Below are 12,612 nucleotides of genomic sequence, written 5' to 3'. Positions count from 1 at the left end.
GGGCAGCCCCGCCGTGACCCCACCACCACCTTACCCCCCTCCCAGGGCTGCCCCTCCGCTCCTCCTCCGACCTTTCAAAAGAGGCCCGGCGCTTGTCCGCCGAATAAATATTTAACAATGAATTGAATGGTGATTACTGTAAAATGGGGATGATTTCCTGTGTATTTTAATGTTGCCAAAATGAGTCACCATTTAGCAATTAAAAAAAAAAAGTCATAAATAAAAATTGCAGTATAATTACTTTCCAATTGGGTGGCCGGGCCGGGGGGGGGGGGGGGGGGCGGCTCTGTGCAGCGAGGAGCCAGCCTGAGCTCACAGGAAGGTTATTTTCCTCTCCAGGCTTTTTGGGGGAAAACCAGAGACCTCTGTGGAGGTGCCAGCAGCTCCGCCACACGCGCTGGAAGGGGAAAGACCCAGCCAGGCTTTTGGAGAAGCGCTTTTCTGCTTCTATTTATAGGGAGTCATTTTGGTCTCCCTCTGCCAGGGTGGGGAGCCATCCCGGGAGGGCTGCGCGGGACTGGGACAGGGCTCGCATGTGCATTTCCTGGGAGCCTTAGCCAGGGACCAAAACTATTTTTCCAGGTCCTTTTCCAGGACACTTTGATCTCATCTATTCCCGCTCTCGCTGCGTGGTTTTTTTTGTTGTTGCTGCCGTTGTTATGGCTGGATGTTAGCTGCTCCTTGCGGATGCACGCTGCTAATGACCTGGCAGAAAGCTGCCACCAGCTAGGCTGGATTTCGGCCCTGGCTTGAAATTTTAGGGTATGTGGCCAGCCACCGAATGTGTCGGGTGGCTGTATTGTAGAGCTGCAGACTTATTTTATGACCTTGGCCAAATCCCTCGGTACCTCCATCGCCATGTTATCTTAATTTCCTTTCTCTGTGATGATAAGCTTGTCTCTTCCCGCTGGGCGCGTGGCTTGGTTGGGTGCTCGGAGGCTGGGGCAATGGAGGACAGCCCAAAGCTGGGGGATGGCATGCCCGAAGGATCCCCCCTGCAGTTGAAGCAGTTCCTCTGTGAACCAGCTGGAGTAGGGAAGAGCGCCTGGGAAAAACGCCCGGCAGGTTGCCGGCCCTTGCTGCGTGGCCTTGGGCAGGTCTCCGGCTGAAAGCCGCCCCTTGCCAGCCAGCAAGGAAGGTGGCCACCTCGGCTCCCGAATTAGGGTGCATGCGCTCAGCCAGTGACGGCTTCCCGCCTGCGGGAGCCGGGCCCGGGATTCCTGGCTGCTTGCTCACCCTGCGGTGGTGAGCCGCTGTTGGAGCATCCCGGGAAAGGAGGGCTGGGGCTGGGGGGCGGATGAGTAATGCCAGGCTTGGGAGGTCTGGGGGAGGCCCCGTCATGAGAGGTTTGTTCCACGCGTGGCTCGCATTCGGGAAGCCGTTAATTGAGAAGTGAGTCAAAGTTTGGAGGCTCGGAGCCCTGTCCTTGGTGCGGGGGACTTGGAGTGTGGGGGCGTGCGACATTGACCCGGTGTGGCAGGGGTGGCCTCCATAGTCCGGAGGAGGGATGGGAGCCTGCAAACACGCTCTCCATAAACTCACCTTTTTTAGCATTTATTACTCTGGCTTTGCTGCCAGCCCACCTTGGAGGGCATCTTACCCCTGGTTACAGTCCGATTTGAAGGGGAAAAGGGGCTCAAAACTCCTTGGGGACAGCATCAGCACTTTCTCAGCTGGCAACTGGGGCAAGGGAGCTTGTGCTGGGCGAAAGAAGCCAGAGGTGGGTGTCTGTGGAGGGCTCGCTTGAAGCGGAGGCACGCGCTTGATGGGTTTGGAGGAAGGGGACCACTTGGCATTAGGTGCTGCTCAAACCCGCAGAGCCCTGGCTCGGATGGTTGAACTCCATGGTGCAACCGTAATACAAACAGTAAATAAAATATGTGGTTAATCTTTCTTTCGTGGGCGTATAAAGCACTTACCTCCCCTTCCCCCCTGTGAGATGTTTTCTCCTTTGTTTCCTGTTTTTGTAGCGCTTAAAGAAGGGGGGTGGGGGGGGAGCCAACAACCCACCCTCTTTTTTTTTTTTTGCTTCTTGTTGTTTCGTTTGTGTCAAGGTCTCAAAATGAAACGTTTTTTCTTCCATCTTTGCCTTTGCTGCCCCAGCCACGTGCCTCCTGCCTGCATGGGGGAACCTGCCGTTCCCCCGGCACAGGGGAACCTGCTTCCAAGGTTGAAAAAGAAAGTTGCTCCAGTGTGAGGCTGATGCATTGCTTATTTATTATTTTTTTCCATCCAAAAAGGGGAAAAATACATTGCTGGGATTGGAGCACAGATCAGAAGGCAGCAGCCAAAGGAGGGGACTCACTTGCGGGGTATTACTGTGTTTGCCCAATCTTTGTGTGGGGCACAGTTGATTGAGGCCAGGTACATCAGAGCTTGCTTGGGGATGTCCCAGCTGCCTGTCCTCAGCTGGAGGTGCCACCAGTGGGAAGGGACTTGGGTAGAGGCTCTGCTCCTGCTTCCGTTTTGTTTCGGGGGATGGAGGTAGATTTCCCTCTGACCTAGCTTGCAGCGCATTTTTGGGAAATCGGGAGAAAATCCCTCCACATTCTGAAGACCTCCAGTGATTTCGAACGCTAAGAGGGAGGAAGCGTGTTGTGGTGCTGAGACCTGTGGGAAAACATTGGGGATCCTTCTGCGGGCATGTAGGAGCAGTGCCCATTTGGCAAATCCAGGGTGACAGACAGGGACTGGGCTGCTGGGCCCATCTGCTCCTTGGTGGGTTTGGGCTTTCTTTCTTGGCAGCCCCCCAGGTAAGCCCAGCTCAGGTGCTTTCTAAAGTATGGGAGAGAGGAGAGGTGAGCACTTGGTAGGAGCACAGGAAGAGATGAATTCTAAGTCTGTACCAGAAACTCTGGTCTTTTGCCAGTGTTGGCCACCAGCCCCAGTGCAGAGATGGCCCGTGCGCTTTTCCTGCCTGCCCCAGCTGATTGCTTCTGCGGTTCAAAAGCTCTAGGTCTCTAGAGGGAAAATACCACCAGTTTTTCTTTGCTAGACGACCCTGACGCCAGAGATACCTTCCTGTTTGAAACAAGTCCCAGGCTGCATCCCCATGCTGCCGTCTGTGCCAGGGATGTTTTGCTGGGACCTAGAGAGCCCCAGTGCTGGGGAGGCTGGGGTCAGCTCCACTGCCAGGCTCCTGGCGTGAGCTGCTGTAGGTTGTTTTACTCTGAAACAGGTTTGGTAACTTGTGATGGGCTGGATTTTTACACGCTTACTTATTTTCCAGATGACTTGTTTATGAGGAGCGCGGCATGCAGCTCACTGGAGGCATTGTGAGCGCAAGTGCCCAAGTGCTCGAGCGTTAATTTAGCTCTCGTGACTGTAGATGGTGTGGGCTGGTGCCTGGCAGGCGTTCCCCATGGCACTCTTTGAACATACCTGGTCGACAGACAACTTTGGCAGTAGGTCTTACGAAGCTGGAGATGTGCAGATTCTCCCTGTGCCCTCCATCTGAGCTTCCACCAGCACCCCAGAGCTGAACTGCCAGCCCAAGCCAGGGGTTAGGTCAGCCTAACCCAGGTCTCTCCCTCCCCTGGCTTTGCCCATGCCCTGGTTCCTGCCCAGGGGCCTTGGGAGTCCAGCGCCAGGCTCCTAAATGTGACTGATCATTTTGCCCTGGGATGCTGTCAGTTGGTCAAGCTGCCATGATGAGTAATGACTTCTTGGGCCTTGGGCAGTCACAGAAATCCCAGCACCCACCTAGCCTTGCTTTCTAGCTCTCTGCCGTTCACCACCATCGATCTGTCAGGCTTTGCTGTGCTGTGTTGTCAGGGGCAGCAGGGGATTTCAGTTCAACCGATAGCAGCTTGTGCTGCCCTGGAGAGGTCTCGGGGGGGCTGAGCTGCCCTGCTGCAAACCCATCTGGGTTTGCTGGCCAAGAGACAGTGGGTATCTTGGCCGTCTCAGATCTTTGGCTGAACTGGGACAGTCTCCTGCCTCCCCAGGGTTTGGATTAAGGGCTTTTCCCTGCTGCTTTCCTGCTAAGCTTGAGCATTTTCCTCGCCCTTAGCCCATCAGGTTGCCAGCAGTTGCTTGCTCTAGATCTGCAGCCGCAAGTCTTCTGTGTAGAGTCAATCTGAGAAGTGACAGCAGAGATGGAGGACACGGGGAGGCAGCCTGGTGGGTTTGGGTGGGAGGGAGGAGGCTTGCATGGAAGGCACAACAACAACAACATGGAAGGTAAAGAAGAGGAGTAGGACAGGGGCTGCAGCAGAGAATGCTCTCTTCCCATGGGGGGCAATGCTTTGTGAACGGGTGCTGGTGAAGAGTGAGGTGGAAGGAGGAGAGAGAAAGAGAGGTTCATCTGAGGACCTTGAGCTGCTTTGGCAGGAACAGCGACAAATTGTAGTCCAGGCTTACCCCTGCGGTCTATAGGGGTTGGATGTTCTTTGCAGGTGGGGATGTCTAGGCACAGCCTTGCCCACCCATGCCAGACAGCCCTGGCCAGAGAGCTTTCTGCCTTGAAGCCCTCCCTCAGCAGTGGTTTTGAATGAGCCCCTGAGACAGGGGGTGTCCTGGTCTGGTCTCTGAACCAGGAGGCAGAAGCCCAGCTTTGGCTGGTGATGAGGGCATAATAAACTTAGCCCAGACCCTCGTTTAGTCTAAATCCAACCCGTGATATTTATGTAAGTGTCATGTGGCTGCTGGCATGGAGGTGTGCAGCATGCCGCTCTTCTCAAGCCCGTGAGCATGGCAGAGAGGGAGAAGTAGGAAAGACGTGGGCTGCAGTGTGAGACCCTGGACCTCTTTCCACCTCTCAGCCTCGTGCCTTGCACGTGGGAGCCCAGGTGAGCCCTTCAAGGAACGCACGAGTCCCAGGACTGTCCTTCCCTTCTCCTCCCCTCGCTCCAGCAAAGCACTGTCCTCGAGCTCTCCCATGTGCTCAGCCAAGCCTGGTCCTGCCGGAGGGGGGTCCACAGCTTCTCTGCTGCTCTGGTCTTTGCCTCTGGAGCCAAGGAGTTGCCTCTGCTGTCGTCTGAGCAGGGGGAGCAGAAGAGGGGGGGCTGGCGAAGCGGGTGGGAGGAGAAGGCAGATTTCTATGTCTCACAAAGGGCACAAGCGATCAGATTCGTGCAACTGCCCAAGAATAAAGAGGCTCTTACAGTGCTGGCTGCCCTGACCTCTCTCCTCTCTGCTCCAGAGGACAGCATGTGACCACACAGGGATTTCTTAGCTGTGCTTCGGAGGGAGGCAGTGGGTTTTCTATCCCCAGATCTGTCTGCAGCTTGCCTTGCCGCATGTTGGCCTATTTTTTGCTCGTTACCTATCTGTTTACTGGAAATCTTGGTACACAGTGGTAATTTCTTCTTTTCTTCTGTTTAATTTCATGTAACTGTTTTGGTGGGTTTTTTCAATCTGACGCTGAAATGGGGCTGAGAGCAGCAGTGCTTCCACAGCAGGGACAAAAGTAACCAGGAAACACAGGGCAAGAGAGGAGGGATCGACACCGAAACAATGAAATAGCCAAGCAAGGAAAGACTGAATGCTCAATAGCACAAGCCTTTGCAGAAATGCCTGGCTAGTGCAGCATTTTATAATCAGCTTCTGTGCTGGGCTGGCCTGCAACAGTAGTGTGATGGGGGAGGAATGCTTTGAATTAGCTGGATGCCAGAATTAATTCTGTCAGAATTCAAATGTACATGTATGTACAGATTTATAAATAAACACTTGGAGCCGGATTCTGCTTTGCCACGCAGGCTCCGGGGCAGAATCTGGTCTGGCCTGGCTTTTTTTCTTTTAAAAAAATGAAATGCTATGGATCTGGGCTAGGTTCTGGTGACTTTGTCAACTTTCTGCGTTTATCAGCAGCCCGTAGGCTGAGGAGATGCTGGTTTGGTTGGAGTAAGGGGGATGGCTCAGAGGAGTCGGAGCTGCTGAGCTTGCTTGCGGTGGTAGCCAATTTTCTGCAATAAACCTCCATTTGCTGGTAGAGAAGATGGGGCAGATGCTGGGGGACCACCAGGGAGGTGTGGAATGTGCAGGACCGGGGATGTCCTGCCCTTCTCTTTGCTCCATGGAAGAAGGACTGATAGAGGTAGCCACCCCTCCTTTACCCAGGAGAGCTACAGCCAGTGCACTTGGGAATGGGAGGAAGAGATGCCTGGTCCCAAATACGGAGGGAGGGACGGTTATTTACAGGCATGAGACTCTGGATGCACGCATGAGTTTTCACACATGTCCCCCAGATGAACTCGTGGAAGACGTTCCCAGTCCCGAATCCTTTCTGATAAGGACAGCTTTGGCCTGTTCTCACCAGGGGATTGCAGTTGTCCCTCTTCTGTCTTGTGATTCGCTTGTGATGGTAACATGAGCAAAGTTCCCGGCTCAGAGCAGCGCCCTGCCGCTCTGCAGCAGTGCCGTCTGCGTAACACGCACTCGAAGTCATCCGTTTGCTGGGACAACGTACCAGAACTGTAAAAAAAAAAAAAAAAAAAAAATTTAAACATGAATCAATTTAATGTCTCTGTTTCTTCTCTTCCCCCTACCTGTCCTTTCTCAATTCCTTGGTGTGTGGATGTTCTGGGGGGGCCATCTCCTGAGCAAGCTGGGAAGAGCCGAGCTGTGGATGGCTCCAGATGAGGCAGTTGGCAGGGAGTGACGTTCCGGATGGCTGTGTCTCTCTGAAATATGAGTAAACGTTGTCAGACCAGCCGACTGTATGATCTGGGGCTCGGGGAGGGCTGATCTGCCCTTTCCTCCTTCCACCCATCTCTCCCTGTGCGGGCTCCCCCATTTGCTCGGCATAGCCCGGTTCTCCTCTCCCTGCCTGAGTGACCTGGAAGCTTCATCCTAGAGCTGGAGCTTTGGAGAAAGGGAAGGAAAATCCCCTGTATCCTAATGGAGGCAGTGTTTTCCTTCGCTGTACAACAGCTTAATATAAACCCGCATTTGAGCCAGTTATTGTGTGGCTTTAAAACCCTGTCCCCAGGAAACTAGTCTCCCACCCCCTTCCCTCCCAGTTGATCCTGGTCGGTGGAGCCGAGCTCTGGGGCTTGGTGCTCGGCCACACGCAGACACAGATCAATCGCGCTGGGGGGCGGGTTGATATTTTTGTGGCAATGGTTTTTATTGCTGGTTGTGGTTGTTGTTGGAAAGTCGGGGGGGTTGGTGTGTGCTGTAACGGGCTTGTACGTGTGGCAAGGGGAGAGAGGGTAATGCAATTGCGTCCTTCTGCTCATTATCCTCTTGCTAGCGGGGGGGCTGCATCCCTCTCCCCATCCAAATCCGCACAGAGCTGCCGGCTCTGCGGTGGGAGCGGGTTTTCCCTGCAGGTGAACTCCTCTGCGCTCAGACAAAGGGCTGGGGGTGCCGGTGCCTCCCTTTGTTCTCCTCCTGTCCTGGTGCACCCGCCTCCGACGGCAAAAAGCCCCTTGAAGCATGCCTCTCAAATGGATGGAGCGGAATAAATGTGCTGCGAGGTCTCTGTTCCCCTTGCTGACCCTTTGGGGAGGCGGGGGGGAGCAGTCTGCACTCCCCCTTCCCTCGGGTACTGTGCTAGCCCCTTAGTGATGGGGGCGGCCGGATCCGGGAGGGAATTACTGCAGCTCTCCTGCCGCAGCTGCACTGTTGTGGCTGGGTGGCTGAGGCCCATGAGCCCTGTTTGGGTCAGAGGTGGTTTGGTTGTATGGGATGGGGACAGGATCTGCCCCCTGTAAGGGAATGGGAGCACATTTTGGGGTTATTTTCCTGCCTCTGCCTGCTGGCATCCTGCACGGCAGGGCATCCAGGCAGGGGACTGGAAATAACACCTTGAGTGTTGTGCGAAGACCACCCCTTGCCAAACGCATCTCCTGAGGGTGTGAGCCCAGCAGGTAAAACCACGGCCTGTCCTCCAGCCAAGGATTTTGTAGCATTTTACTTACAACAGAGGAGAAAAAGGTCAGTTTAATCTCTGCAACAACCTAAAATCTGGGTAGTGAAGTCAGGGTGTTACGCTAAAGTAGAGATGAGCAGAGGTGGGGGATGTGCTAGGGAATCGGGAAGTCCGTGGCAGCATGGGGAAGCAATCCTGGAGACTTTGCTGGTTGTGGTACCTTGCCAAACACAGTCCCGGCGAGCTGCCCCCACCCAGGCACTTCCTCCCCTGGTCCTCCCCAAGGCTGGCTACTGCTATCATCTATGAACGCACATGGTACTAATCTCCATTTATCAAAGTGCTTTTGCAGCAATCTGATAAACAATACCGAGGCGACGAGCAAAAGCTAAACCTTCCTCTACGTGTTAAAACTGCCCACTGGAGCCTTCCTCAGGAAATGTTCCTCCTTCCCAAAATGCAAGGCCTGGCTTTGCAGGGGGGAGAGAGAGAGAGAGAGAGAGAGGAGGCATCCGAAAAGACAATCTTCACGCACACACTGCACCCAGTAACTGTAGACACAGACATTTGAGGAAAACCTTGTGCTTCCCAAAAGGTGGAGGCTGGGAACGTCTGTCAGCTTGGGTGGAAGATGGAGGAAACCAGGGGAGTGGGAACCTGTGGGGCAGCAATCCCAGGCGTGTCCTGTCCATGGGTTAGTGATCCCAGGCGTCCTGAATCCGGGCCCTGCCAGCTGCTTTGCATCCGTGGAGCCCATCTCTTATTCTGCCTGGCGGAGGGAGCAGGCATTAACGTTTTGAAGGTCAAGCAGAAATCACGAGCTGGCCCCGAGGTGTGGCTGTGCTAGCCAGCAGGTAAGGAGAAGCCACCACAGAACCAAGCTAGCAGCCAAGTTTCTTTGTGGGTGCAAGCTCGCCAGGGGATGAGGAGCTGCTGTTGTTCGTCCTTCTGCTCTAGAAAATGGCAGTGCGGTCACAGCTAGAAATGGCTTCTCTGGTTGTACCCTGCACAGTGGCGCTGCCCCCTCATCCCTGTGCGGCTCTTGGCACATCCTGTAACTTTTGTGCTTCCACCGCATCCTCTTTAAAAGAGGATAATGAAACTGAAAGGGGGAAGCAGCAGGCACTGGAGGCACCTTGGACTGCCAGGCTTGATAAAGCACTGCTGGTCTGCCGGGGACCTGAGGAGCTGGATTTTTGAGTCAGGAGGTGAAATGCCAAGTGGGGAGAGGGCGTCTGGCGAAAGCCACCTCATTTGGGGATGGAAACTGAGCCTTGAATATGGCTCGCACGAATCGGCAGGACCGGAGTCGATTCCTCCGGCTCCCCAGGAGGATAGAGCTGGCTGGGGTCTGAGCTGTCAGGCTCCGATCGCCGAGTCAAACCTGGAAGATAAATGATACTTCAGGGGCCTGAGATCAATAATGTCAAAGGCTGGCCCGTAATCGGGCGAGATTAAAAACCAATGACAGTCCTCCTCCTAGGAGCAGAAGTCAGCACGCTGAAGGAGAGCAGCAGGATTTGCTCCTTTATGGTTATTCCCTGGCGGTGCCCACATCCAAAACCCACCTTCCTGGGCTGCCCCCTGCAACATCAGCAATTTCTCCCCCCCTCAATCAACACTGACCAGATCCCGCAGGTCCCCTACAGCCAACCCCTCTTCACCGGTCCCCGTGCAGCTGGTGCAGAACGCTCCTGCCCTTGGGAGAGTGGCTGAGGTGAAGGCAAAAGCAATGCAGCCCGGTGCTGGCCGACAGACGCTTTCACTGCTGGGGGATGAACTGGGGCCACGGGAGGCAGAGGAGGGGAGGAGAGGCTGAGGCAGGAGGTCATGTCAATGCTGTGGGTACCATGATGTGCTGCGTGTTGTAAAGATGCTCAGTTTTGGGGAGCGCATTGGGGAGAGGAGTTTGGGAAATGAGGGCTGCAGATGACTCTTGACTTTGTCCTGAATATGTTGGTTTTACCTGTATTTATCAATTAACAGGTGCCACAAGTGTTTAGCCACCCATGGGCAGGAGACATTCAGGTGGGGTGCGTGGTTGTGCACATTTTGGGGGCACTGGCATTCAAGCTTGTCACAGAGGTGGCTTTTCTCCTGGGTGGGTGCTGGGCAGGAGGCTGTGCCCCCTGCGCTCGGCTTGCATGTGCTTCCCCTCATCTGCAGCAGCCACAGGCCAGCCGAGGTGGAGAAGATGGAATTGATATATTTGCAAGAGCAAATTAAAATAAACTTGAGTGCCTTTTTTCTGTGCATCCTTAAAGGGGTGCACGCTCCATCACACCTCCACAGGGCAGGGCCACACTGGGGCTCCTATGAAGGGCACTGGGAAATAGCATGTTGCCTCTATTTCCCAAGCGCAAGGGCAATTAAAGGAGAAGGGGCTGTGCCACCTCCTGCTGCCGCCCCTCATGCACACACGGGGAGCTGGAGATGCTGCTTGCCTTTGCCCCGGGCTCCTCTTCCCCTTCCTCCCCGCTCCTCCACCCCTTCCCCGCCAGGAAGCCTGGCCTTTGTGTGAAGTGATGCCTCCTGACATCAGCTGGGCGCCGCGATTTCCTCCGCAGTGGGGAGGGTGAGCGGGCAAGGAGAGGGGTGCCATGCTCCCCAAGGGGTGACATATGGTCCTGGCCTTGCTGGAGCACGGGGTGGCAGCACTCAGGGGGAAGCTGCATGCCTGGCCGGGATGCTGCGGGAGGGTGGTTGCCCCCAGCCCCGCCAGTGTGGTTGTTCGGCAGAGCTTTGCCTGCTTGTGCTGCTCTGCCTGAAAGCACCGTGCCGGTGCATTGCTTCTTGCTGCCTGTGACTCTGATTGGTTTGGTGGCATCTTTATTTGACCGCTCCAGGGATGCAGTATTGGAGTCTATATAGCTGAAGCTTGGGCAGTGCCAGCTGCGGGGTCTTGCTCCAGAGTCAGTGGCCCAGCGCCACGGAGCAGAAGCAGAGGGGCTTACAGCAAGGCAGGAGCAGGGCTGATGTCTCCTGCGGTCCACGGCTGCACCTGAGCTCTGGGAGCATCTTGCTGTCCATGCAGACACATCGCTTCAGCAAGGGCAGGGTGCAGCTTGGCTGCGAGGGGATTTGCAGGGTGCGGGCTCTTGGCTGCTCCTTGGAAAGGGGCTAATGCAACACATGGGAATTGGCCAAGTGCCTGCCAACAAGAAGCCGCGGCTGGCGCCTTGCCAGGAGTTGGGGGCCTCGCATCTCTTTAATTCGAGATGTGTTTACTGGCGGATGGCGTTTTGCAGCTGGCTGGCTGGAAACTACAGGTCCCAGCATGCTCCCTTGCATGTCGCCTGGCTGCTGAGCTCCGGCGGGAGCGTGGTACCACGGGGATCACAGTCTTGGTGCCCGCCGCTGTGGGGGTTTTGCTGCCACAGAGAAGGGTTCTGGTTCAGCATTGCTGGGCAGAGCCAGGCTGTGAGACACAGGGCTGGTCTCTGCCTCCTGCTTTCTTATTCTCCCGCCACCCACTTGCTTGATGCAAGACCAGGTTGGCCTTTTCATGTCACCAGGCTGGGGAAGGGATCTGGTCCTATTCTTACTCATTTGCAACGTAAATATTTTGGTCCCAAGTACGTTGCTGGGAGCTGGGTGTCATGTTGAGGAGCGTGATTCATTCATGCTGTTGCTGCTCGGAGCACAATGAGGCAGCCTTGGGACTGGTCCCAAAGATTTCCTGTGATCGCAGCTGGTGGGGAATTTGGGACGTCACGTTTGACTAAGTCAGAGCCCTCTTTGCGCGATTCCTGCAAGCCAGAAGTACTGTGCTGTGCCCAGCATGGTCAGGACTTGCCACCCCCAAAAATGTGGTGGGTGCAGGTGGCTTGCGTTTCCAGAGGGAGGAAGAACGGAGAGCAAGGCTGAGCTCCAGCTCTTGCCTTCCCCAGCTGTTGCTGGAAAAGGTTGCAGGGTGTAGGGCTTTGTGCTTGGTCCAGACAGCCTAACAAATAAAGGTACAAAGTGATGCAAGTTCAAAACCTGCTGCACATCGAGTCTCGGAGGGGGCCCCGGCAGAGTTTCCTCAGTGGGGCCAGCGTCGCACAAGCATCCATGTGTGTTTTAGAGGAACGCGGGACATCCCAAGGCAGGACACTGGGCGGATGGGCGGGAGCACTGGAAGATGCCTCTCCCTCCCTTGCTTCCACTACCGATGCTCTGCTGCCGGAAGGGAGCTTTGCACCCCCAGTTTGGTCTCCGGCACAGGAGGGGAGGCACCGCTGCACCCTCCACCCCAGGGCTGGCTCACTCCGTCCCCCTGCTTATCGCTTCGTCCTCCCCACGCCACTGAGAGCCAGGTGTGGGCTGTGCAGCGCCCAGATTCGTTCTGGCATCCTTCGTTAGACGGTGTTTGTTCATGCTGCATTTTTCTTTTTGCTGGCTTGTTTGGACACGCACTGGTACATTCACGGCACTCAGGCAGTAATGTGAGTCTCTCTCCCATTAGGAAAGGGGCCAGGATTTGGGGGGGCCGGGAGGGTGGCTTAAGCAGTAGTTTCTGAGATATTTCCTTCTGCCGCCACACCCTGCGTGAAAGAGCAATATCCGCAGCTTCAGCTGCTATCGCAAGGCTCCGAACGTCTCCCTTTTAATATAGATTGGTATCGTTTTGCATTTTAAAGTAAAAACACGCTGCAAGCTGCAGACAGCTGTCGGTTGGCAGCTTTGTTTGAACATCTGGTATTGCTGGGCTGCTGTTCAGCGCGATCTAACTATGGGATTCATAAAGATTATAATCCGGACTTTCAGATTCTCAACAGCCGCCTCGCAAAAAAAATGGGGGAGAGAGAAAACCC

General features: G+C 55.1%; 1 protein-coding gene across 1 annotated transcript in view; it reads left to right on the top strand.

Moving 5' to 3' along the window:
- The window catches only part of TRIM8 (tripartite motif containing 8), a 38,374-nt gene that overhangs the window by 1,262 nt on the left and 24,500 nt on the right, over positions 1 to 12,612 (top strand). The gene's annotated exons all lie outside the window — the stretch shown is intronic.

This window comes from Pygoscelis adeliae, unplaced genomic scaffold, assembly GCF_000699105.1.
Source record: "Pygoscelis adeliae isolate BGI_AS28 unplaced genomic scaffold, ASM69910v1 Scaffold294, whole genome shotgun sequence".
NCBI classification, from domain to species: Eukaryota; Metazoa; Chordata; class Aves; order Sphenisciformes; family Spheniscidae; genus Pygoscelis; species Pygoscelis adeliae.
The sequence above is the reverse complement of the archived record's forward strand: the minus strand, read 5'-3'. Positions and strand labels throughout refer to the sequence as shown.